An 11,037-nucleotide genomic window follows, 5' to 3' on the forward strand; every position below is an offset into this window, starting at 1 on the left:
GGTGACTAAGCAGGCAGGTACTGCCAGATGTTTAGAATAGATAATGCTAGCTGTTGGTAGCTAGAAAATAGGTCATGTAAGCAGGCACAGCATCTTGGGCCTAGTTTGGTGGGGTTCTATGGCCAGGTGAGGAGCACCTATGGGCTCATCTTTGGGTGATACCCTCCAAGTGCCCACCTACCTGCAAACCACAGGCCTGACCTTCCAAGAGGCTATAAGCAGCTCCATTTTTGAACTCCAGGAATAAGCTCAGCATGAGGAACAGAGTAAGATGATCATTACATGTTTGGCAAACAGAAAGTGCTTCAGCAAACCTTGGGGTCGCCAGAAGGAAGGCAGGATCTAGGCGTCATGGGTCAGGAACAAATGCTCTTCTTACTACACGAGCCGCACATAGCTACATCACCCTAGAAATATCATGCAAATGAGCCTCTCACTCTTGCTGAGTCAGCATCTCAGGTTTTACTTGTTTCAGGTTCTCACAGGCTCCAGGTTTATGAGGTTGGGGAGGCCAAAAAGCCTCTTAAAATCAGCCGAAGGACCCACCCTTCGTCTCCTCCCTTCATCTCCTCCCTTCATCCCCTGTTTTCAATCCTCTCCCCCAAGGACCCCTCCCCAGAGAGAAGCGAGCTTCTCAGGGCTCCCATCTCCCCAGATCTGAGAGCAAAAGTGCAGCAACATGGGGCTGCCAAGTTTTTCCCTTCTAGTAAAGGTAAAATCTTCTAAGTGAAATGCCCTTTCTAGAAAGCATGGCATGGAGATTCTCAGCCCTCTCAAAAAAAGTCTCAGAAAAAGGCAAAACTGATGAGTAATTGAGACCACTCAGTACTGATTTTGATTTTTTTCCCCCAGGATAGCGTGGGGGCAGGGGTGGGGAGGCACGCCCTCCTCAGCCAGTGTACTCGAACAGAGGAGTCTGCGTCTCTCTGTCTTCAGTTTTCTCCTCTTTGAAATGATGAGGTTGAAGCCAATGACCCCTTCCAAGTTCTGATCTTAATTTCCAGGCTTCTTGCTCCTGCCCCGGGGTGGTGGGTTGGGGGTGGCCAGTGGCTTAAGGAGAACCCCCCAACCCCTCTGTGTGGAGATGAGACCAAACTCAAGGCCCCTCAGGGGTGGAGAGGACAGCCGGGGGCAAGTCACCTTGCAAGGCACTCAAGGCAGAAGCACAACGGGGAGTAAGCCCCTCCCTTTCCTCCAGGAAGTAAGACCAGTTAGAGGGAGTAGGAGCAGAAATGGCTGCTTTGTTTGCAAAAGTGCCGTTTGCACAGCCGGGAAGCAGGTGCTGAGCTGCTCCCTGCCAGAAGCCCCACCCTCCCTGGACTGGCAGCACAGCGATGTATCTTGGACTCCAGTTAGTTTAGGAAATAAAGGAGTGCCCTGGCTGGGCCAGGAAGCAATGGCACCTCTGAGTTTAGGATTCGGTGGTCTCTCCCTTCCAGGGACCCAGATGGGTAGATCCTGGGCAAGGCCAAAGCTTCCGAGTGGGAGTGGGGTGTGGCCGGGGTTGCCCTGATGACCAGCTGAGCGGACTATGGGATAGAGCTTCAGGGGTGGGAGCACTTCTCTTCATCAGGGGAGTTTTAGGGCAGGAACAGGGCTGGAAGCTGGGGAGACAGTTGAAACTGACCCCAAAGAGCCAGATGGGTGTTCCAGGCAGGGCCCTCCAACGAGAACCACAACTTTAACAACGACCACCTGCACCGACTGAGCACATACCACGTGTCACCCACCAAGCGCTTCCTATGTGCTATACATTCTCACTACAGCCCTTAACAGTTACTGTTGTTACCTTCGTTTTACAGGTGAGGAAACTGAGGCACAGAAAGGCTGGAAGATGTGCCTCAAACATGGAGGGAGTGGATGGACTGGGAGTCTGGGGTTAATAGATGCAAACTATTGCCTTTGGAATGGATAAGCAGTGAGATGCTGCTGTATAGAATAGGGAACTACATCTAGTCACTTGTGATGGAGCCTGATAATGTGAGAAAAAGAATGTATATATGCATGTGTGACTGGGTCACTTTGCTGAACAGTAGAAAATTGACAGAACACCGTAAACCAACTATAATGGAAAAAAATAAAAACCATTTAAAAAGTAAAAAAAAAAAAAGAAATGCATCAACAACCTCTTAGTTATGTCCAGGTTGCTTTGCAACGTAGCCTGGAATCAGATTCATGGGAATTAAAGGGCCCTCCACGGTCACCGAATTCACTTCTCATAAGATGTGGCAACGCTCTAAACCCTAAATCTCCTCCCTGCCTCCACAGGAAGGCCTCGAGTGCCGAGGAAGCACACCCTTTCCAGGCTGCTCAAACCCCCTTCCCAGACCTGATACCCAAACCCCAGGATTCTACAGCCCAACACATGCTGAAATGGACAAAAGTCAAGATGGCAGGAGGAAAAATCCATCCAGCCAAAATGTGAACATACACCCATATGTTCATGCAAAGATGCATCATGGATAAATTTTGATGCACATACATATGATTTTCGAGGCAGACACACTGCTTTCTCTTCCCGGCTGGCCTGCTCTGGACAATGAAGCTGCTCCTCTTTCCAAGTTCTCTGCCAGTTAGGTGCTCACATGGGCTTTTTGCCCTTGATTCAAAGTTCTTCTGCCCAAGGAGCCACTATGGGGCCAGCCAGCAAAGGTGGGAGTCCCTGGAGGCCAGGTCCCAGAGACCTGGGTGGGGAGAGGGTGGCAAGTGGGGCTTGTGGCTAGGACACCCACAGAGAGAAAAATAAGAGGTGCCTCCTCCACATCAGGATGTGAGGAAAGGGTGCAGCGGTGGCCTCTGCAGAGGTTTGGAGGGTGGGGAAGACGATGAAGCCACCTGGGCAAGGATGGTCAGCTGTCAGCGATGTGAGGAATGGGAATTCCATCAGGAAATACTTACGGAGGCTCACTCTGTGCCTGGTGCTCTGCCGCCACTAGACCAGCAGGGTTCAGGTGGGGCTAGAAAAGTGTTCCCAGAATCTACTGGTTTCTGGTGGGACAGGGGCCAGACAAGACCCCAGCATTAGGCCACTGCTTAAGTAGACTGCACTCACCTTGGGGCTCCCAAGGCGGTCAGGGGTCTGTCAGGACCAACGGGCCATGGGAGAGACTGACCCAGGAGGCTCCTAAAGGGGACACATGCCCAGACCAGCCCATTGCCCGACCCTTGCCTTCTGTGAAACTGAAACCAAGGCAGAGTCACTTCAGCTCAGGACCAGGGACTGGAAGGGCCCCGCAGCTGGCCCAGCACAGGTGAGCCCTGGAGTCACTCACTAAGGGGACCCTGGCCCCTGAAAATGCTGGATCTCCAGCCTCTGTCACCCTGTGGCCCACATCTCGTGAACCACCTCCTTCTGTGTGGGTCTGAGAGTGGCTCCGTGTATGGTTTTCTCCCACACTGGCTTGTGTGCTGTGTAACACAGCTGGGTCCCAAGCGTTTTTGTTTTTTGGTTTTTTTTAAGTCTATGGGCATCCCTGATACTCAGCATCACACTCCCCGCCAGCCCCAGGAGTCTTGGTCAGAGGTGCCACCTGGCCCACTCATCTCTGAGTCCCAGGCTGTGCTTCTGGTCCTGCTGGCCACGCCCCCCACTCGTCCTCTGCCTGAAACGCCCGTCCCCCACCTCGCCAGCTGTGCGTCTCCTACTCACCTTACTCATCTTCCAGGCCCAGGGCAAACCCACCCACCCTTCCACAAAGCCTCCATTCCTGCCCGGGGACTCAGGTCTTGGAATTTGTCCTGTGCGCCTTTGAACCACATCACAGCCACTGGTGACAGATGTTGCTGCCAATGGAGTATTGGTTAACCCCTTCATTGCCATTTAACGTTTCACTCACACAGGTGGCGTCTTCAGCTGGCCTCCGAAATCTCTTGAGATAGGGACCCTGCCCCATGGGTAGTCTCTACTGCTTTGTATTGCCTTCTAATGAGTGGTGCTTGTCAGCTTGTTCCAGGGACCAGCAATGAATCATTCAGTGAGTGAATGAATGAATGAGCAAACTGAGCCTTCTAGCCCCACTTGTGATAGAGGCCCAAGGAAGACGATTAGCAGAGAGAAGAGATGGATCCTTCCATGAGCTCTGGAGGCTCCAGAGTTGGTACTCGGGGGAGGAGGGGAGAGCTTATGGGCAGTGGTGGGAGGGGGTGTAGGGATGCATTTTGTAGTTGTGTTCTCATAGCAAACACTCTTTTCTTTCTTTTTTTTTGGTCGCCCAATGGCATATGGAGTTGTTGGGCCAGGGATCAGATCCTAGCTGCAGTTTCCACCGACGCCACAGTGGTGGCAACACTGGATCCTTAACCCTCTGTGCCGAGCCAGGGATCAAACATGCATCCTGGCACAGCAGAGATGACACCGATCCTGTTGCGCCACAATGAGAACTCTGCAAACACTGTTTTAATTTGAGACGAACAGAAACTTGGGGAGACTTAAAGCGTCATGCCACCCTTGGCACTGCCACTGCAGAGGGGCAGCCAGTGCAGGCAATGAACTAGAGCTCAGGATTCCAGCAGCTTCTGAATCCACAAGCTAAAAATAACTCAACTTTATCCTGCTTTTTAGGATCCCAAATAACCACCTGCCTACACTTTCCGCCAGCTGTGCTAATGTTTGTTTTATACTGCCTGCTCGTGATCGTAAAATAAAACCTCTATTTCATGTCCTCAGACCCCAGTGGCTGGGAGAGGGTCTGGAGGCACAGATGGGAACAAAGAGGAGTAGATGAGACAGGCAGACAGCGATAAGGAGACTCGGAGAGACAGCAGGGGAGCGAGCAAGGACAAGATCAAGGCAGAGAGCCGGGCGGGGGCTAACCAGGAACCAGGCGCGGGCGTGAAGCGCCTCGCCCACCTCTTGCCCCAGGTGTGTTGGCACAGTCCTCTGTCATGCCCTGACAAAGATGATGACAGGACTGGCAGGAGCGGTTCTCGACCGGGTCTGGAGATCTACACTCTGTCAGAATTATCATAATTACAGCACTGAGGTAGTTGGATGATGGGCAATCTCCCCCTCTCTCATTTATCTGCGCATGCGCTCAGCTATGCACAGCAAAGTGGATGCAAGGACAAGATGCCCAGTGTCTGAAGGGAAGATGGACAGAGTGCACGGAAGGCTAGGATTGGGGTCAGCAGAACACCCTGCTTAGACTGCTAGTTCTAAGCCAGACTGCTGAGTTTGAATCCAAGCTCTGCCACTCACCAGCCGTACAACTCTGGCAAGTCCCCTGACCTCTCTGTGCCTTAATTTCCCCTGGAACTATAAAATAGACCAAGTAGGAATACTTACAGGGCAGTCATGGGATAGAATGAGTCAATATTTGCAAAGCCTTAAAACAGTATAGGGCACATAACTAGACCAGATAAGTATGTGTTCAAAAAAAAAAAAAAAAAAAAAAAAAGGGCCACCTAAGGCCTAATTTTGAAGGGATGGTTAGTAAAGGCCTCCCTGAAAAAAAGTGACCTTTAAAACAGAGACACGAGACAGTGGCAGTTTCTCTAACCTAAACTCTCCATTAGGTGATCTTTAAAAATAATTCCGGCAGTTCCCTTGTGGAGCAGTGGGTTAATGATCCAGTATTGTCACTGTAGCAGCTTGAATTGCTGAGGTGGTTCAGGTTAGATCTCTGACCCGGGAACTTCCACATGCCATAAGTGCAACCAAAAAAAAAAAAAAAAAAAAAAAAAAAAAATTCCAAAAATAAATTTACATCTTCAAAATGGACACTTTGAGGACGCTCAAGTCCTGGGGACAACTCTTGAATGAGTCGCACTCTCTAGCTCATCTGGCTTGGTTGCCAAAGGTGACCACCTATCTTCCGGGCGTGTGGCTACAGTCCAGGGTACTGAGATTTGCTCTTCAGGAAGCCAAGAACTTCAGGGGGAACAATCCATGGGCCTGGCCTCCTGGGCCTTGCCAACAGCTGCCGGGCCCAAGAACCAAGAGACAGGAGGGACAGAGAAGGCTGGCCTCCTTGGTGGGCCACCAGAGTCCAGCCTGGACCTGCAGGCTCGCCCTCCAGCACACGGCTTGCTCCAGCAGGGTCTGGCCCCAGCGAAGGCCACCCCCCCCCTTCTCCCTCCAACTCTTACCCTGGAGAGGTAAAAACTATTGCCATAGTCCCTAAGTCATACTCTGGCCCTTGCCCCTTGCCTGACGTCATAAGAACTCCCCAGATGCCATTGTCTCCTTTCCTGTTCGGCCCCTTACAATGACCAGTAGAAGTATTCATCAGAATCTTCCCAAGTGGGAGCCCCCATTGTAGTGAAGCAGAAACAAATCTACCAGTGTCCATGAGGATGCAGGTTCAATTCCTGGCCTCGCTCAGTGGGTTAAGGATCCGGTGTTGCCATGAGCTGTGGTGTAAGTTGTAGATACGGCTCGGATCTGAAGTTGCTGTGGCTGTGGTATAGGCCGGCAGCTGTAGCTCAGATTCAACCCCTATCCTGGGAACTTCCATATACTGGGGGTGCAGCCCTAAAAAGCCAAAAAAAAAAAAAATTCCTCCCAAGTTATGTACCTCCATAACAGGGGACTTCTACCGCTAGGACTCTGGTAGCAGCAGTAGGCAATATTTAGGGGCAGATGTCTCTCTGAGAATGCTTCTACCAAAACTGCTTGCACCTGATTCTCCCTCCCGAGGGCAGCCTGATTGGGAAACACCCCTGGGAAGATGCTCAGAAAAGGGGATGGGGGCGGGTGTGCGCAGCCTCATGGCCACGAGGGGTCTGTCTGTGCTTCCTCACTCCATCTGACACCTTGAGCTGTCTAAGCCGCAGAAACCAAAAACATCTCAAACCCTCTAGTCCAAATCCCTCCCACATACACTGACAGGAGGCCCACCCTGGCACCGGCCCGTGCTGCCTCAAGCTCCAGTTTACAGAGTGCTTTTCTGGGAGGCCGAGTACACTAAAAATATCCTGGGAGTTCCCTTTGTGGCACAGCAGGTTAAGAACCCAACTAGTATCCACGAGGATGCCAGCTTAATCCCTGGCCCTGCTCAGTGGGTTAAGGATCTGGCATTGCCATGAGCTGTGGTGTAGGTCGCAGATGCAGCTCCAATTTGACCACCTAGCCTGGGCACTTCCATATGCCGCAGGTGCAGTCCTAAAAAGACAAAAAAATTTAAATGTCCTGTTTCCATGGCCCCAGCAAAATGTCACTCTCCCTCCACCCCTCTGCTGGCTGGTGTCCCCTGAGTGCCAGGAAGGTCCTTATTCCCTTCCACTCAGCTCCTGAGAAACAGCTCCGATGGCCCATAGTTCACACCCCGGCCCGAAAACTGAGGCCTCGAGCCCTCCTCAAGGGCCAAGAGCAGGGCAGGCAGGGGCAGGCCAGGCGGTGAGCATCTAGCCATCTTGCCCTGGGTACATACTGGTCAGAGTTTAAACGCACACACAAGCAACCAGAATCTCCCACTTCCCCACACAACAAAAACTGGGACTGGGCTCTGAGCCCAGCCTTCTTCCTTCCTCCAGGGGTCTGTAGGCCCAGCTACTGCTAGATGTTCCACCAGCAGCAGCAGCAGCAGTCCCCTTTGGTCTCATTAAGGCCACCTGCCCCATGAAGGGCCCCGGGGAGGGGAGAGAAGAGCTCTCAAAAAAGGAGTCAGGCTAGGAGTTCCCGTCATAGCTCAGTGGTTATCAAATCTGACTAGGAACCATGAGGTTGTGGGTTCAATCCCTGGCCTCGCTCAGTCGGTTAAGGATCCGGCGTTGCCGTGAGCTGTGGTGTAGGTCGTAGACGCAGCTCGGATCCAGCGTTGCTGTGGCTCTGGTGTAGGCCAATGGCTGTGGCTCCGATTGGACCCCTAGCCTGGGAACCTCCAGATGCCATGGGAGCGGCCCAAGAAATGGCAAAAAGACCAAAAAAAAAAAAAAAGAAAAAGGATTCAGGCTTGGCATCTCAGAGAGATGGTTTCATCACCACCGGGAGAGACAGCTGTCACCCATTGCCCAGGCCACCAGCCCCTTCCAGGGCCCTGTCGGACTTGGAGAGTCCGAAATCTAAGAGAGAGGTGCCCAGATTGGCTGGGGAAACTGGACGGGCCTGAGAAGGCACGCACGTCTGGCCCATGACCTTGGCACATGTGTGAGAAGCCCAGAGCTGCGCTCATGGGGCAGGGTCCAAGGACATATTCTGGAAATACATTTAGCCTATGGAAGGGAGGGGGGAATCAAGAACCACAGCTGGGTCAGAGATGGTCCCAGCCACCAGCCACCATACTGATGGCTTGTACCAGTGGTGAGCTGAGAGCACCTCAACTCTGGGAGGCAGGGACCTGGGGCCAGATGGCTGGGGCCATGAACCTGTACCCCAACACGGGGCCTCTAGGGGCCTGAATGCTTAGGAGTGAGCAGTGAGTCCCAGAGGCGCCGGGCATCCACCACTCTCTGCACTCGCCTTCTGTGGCCCCTCAGCCCCTCTGATGGCCTTGCTTTGCGCCCATTCGCCGAGCTGGCAGTCTGCTTTAGGAAGCCAGGGCTGCCTGACTTATAGGTAGGACTAGCCCTCCAAGCCCACAGTAAATATTCCAAAGTGGAGGGAGGGAGGCATTTATACGCTGAATCTATTCCTACAAGAGAAAAAAATGGTGGGGTTCAGGGAGATTGCACCTGGAGTGCCAGGGGCATGGCTGATGCACATGCAGTTCTGTCACCAGTCCACCCTGTTATCAACCAGTTATGGGACCTTAGGCAAATCTTTTCATGCCTCAGTTTGGTAATAAAACAGGGGTAAAAGCTCCTGTCCTATCACCAAGGTTGAAGTTAGACAATAGATGTGAAAGTGTATTGGAAAGGTTGAAAACACCATTCAAATATAAATCTATTACCATGATAAATACTATCAGTAAGAGCAACATTAATAAGAATAACCTTTGCAGTTCCCATTGTGACTCAGTGGTAACTAAACTGACTAGTATCCATGAGGACGTGGGTTCCATCCCTGGCCTCACTCAGTGGGTTAAGGCTCGGCATTGGAGCTGCCGTGTAGGTCACAGATGCAGCTTGAACCTTGCATTGCTGTGGCTGTGGTGTATGCCAGTGGCTGTAGCTTGGATTTGACCCCTAGCCTGGGAACTTCCACATGCTGCAGGTATGGCCCAAAAAAGACCAAAAAAAAAAAAAGGAGTAATCTTTGCGACTTGGAAAGTAGAGCAGCCAGAGGCCCGCGGCTGCCAGGACCACAAACATCACAAGGTGCATGAAAGCAGGTCTAGCCCCACCTCCACCTGGAGCTCTAAGTCTGCTGGAGGTTTTGGGGGGGTGGTGGAGGTGCTGGACCACCAGCTCCAGGTCGGTCCTACTTGAGGGGGCTTGGGGAGAGAGGAGAGGGCTGGCTTCCAGGAGAGAAGGAGGGGACAGTCAGAAGATCGGGGCTCCCGAGGCTGTCCTACGCCTCCACTGGGTCCTGTTCAGCCTGCTGGAGGGGGACCCACCCTGGAGTGCACCCCACAATTAGAGTCCTGGCCTGGTCCCCAGCCTGCCCTGGAGGCTTTGCAGGGAAGCTAAGGATAAGGGGGGAAGGGATGGATGTGGGTCCATGTGTACACTGGAACGCTGCAATTACCCGCTTTGTTCTTTCTTCCCATAAAACACACACACACACACTCCCTCTCTGCTTTACCTACTTTTAGGTAAAAGGTTTTTTAAAGGCCTGAAGTCACACTTCCTCCTTTCAGCAGCCCTATAAATTCTTCTTCCCTGAAGCTAGGCTACACACTGGGAGCCCCCAGACACAGCACGGGCTGCTAAGGCAGACAAGGCATGCCACCCCCCCACCCCACCCTCACACACCCATGCAGCTGGGGAGACAGAGGTGACACAGCCCTCAGAACAAGGGGCCACTGTGGTCTCTGGCTCCAGTCTGTGCCCCCTTGCCTGTCCTGGCACAGTTCTCCAGGCAAGGCCTCTCCCAGCAGACTCAAAAGGGGTCCAGCCCCAGAGACAAGGCTGCTGGGGGTTGCCTGGCAGTCCAAGGCGGAGGGAGATTCCTGCCCCATCAAACAGCTTGGGGACATGGGTGTGACCACAGGGAGAAAAGGAGAAATGCTGAGGGAGGACATCAGCCCTGCCACGCTTGCCTTCCACTCCTCATCACAGGGCTGGGCTCACCCCGGGTCTGGAAGGGATGGAGAAGGGCCCCCCAGCTGGCCAGTCCGGCCTTTGCGGAAATCCCGACAGACAATGGGTTGAAGAGAGAAGAGAGGCCCTGGGAGTCCTGACTCACCCAGGCCTGTCCTTGTGTCATGATTGCTCATCTCTGGAAGCTTCCGTGTCCCATGATCTTCCACCTCCACCCATGGTCAAGGGCAAGGGCTTGGTCACCCTGCCGCCCGCTCCACCCTGGGCTCTCCCTGAGATGAGCTCCCTGACTTCCCCAGGCGATGCTGCCCCGGGCAGGCAGGCAGAGGGCACCCCGGCTGTCACGTGGGCTGCAGAGGCAGAGCTGACCTGAGATCATCACACCCATTTTACAGACGCAGAAACGGAGGTGCAGAACTGTTCGCTGACTTGCTCAGATTCCCTTAGAAACCTGAGGGAGCCCAGGTGGGCTGCCTCCTGCTAAGGGCTCTGACCGTTTCTGGAAGCAGTCTGCACGTGCGTCCATGAGCACAGGGATGGGCAATCCGGCGGTGCAGGCGTGACAGCAGGTGGGGTGGGTCCAGCCGAGCCCCGGCAAATGTACCTGCCGTCCCCGCCCCTCAGGTATGATCTCACTTCCTCCACATGCTCCAGGGCCCGGCGGCTCAGCACCTACTCTGAGTCATCAGCAAGGCCGAGAGGTCCTTCTTGGAATCAGGGAGCACCCCTGAAAGTCTCAGGGCCACAGGGAGCTGAGAGGAGGGCGCCCCCACCTGGAGTGTCCTTGAATGAGGTCCCCAGGCAAAAGGGGTCCACATGGTGGCCAGTACCAGGGGGTGTGCAGAAGGGAGAGAGGACCACTGCACCCTGACAAGATATCTGACTCCTGGATGCCTTTAGGCATCAGCAAGGGATGGGATCCCCTCAGAAGCCTCTGCCTCGGCAGCCCTGTCACTG

This window comes from Sus scrofa, chromosome 5 (assembly GCF_054392235.1).
Source record: "Sus scrofa isolate SSC_HxYL_T2T_F1_AM1 chromosome 5, Sscrofa_HxYL_maternal_Yorkshire_Landrace_v2.0, whole genome shotgun sequence".
Classification (NCBI taxonomy): domain Eukaryota; kingdom Metazoa; phylum Chordata; class Mammalia; order Artiodactyla; family Suidae; genus Sus; species Sus scrofa.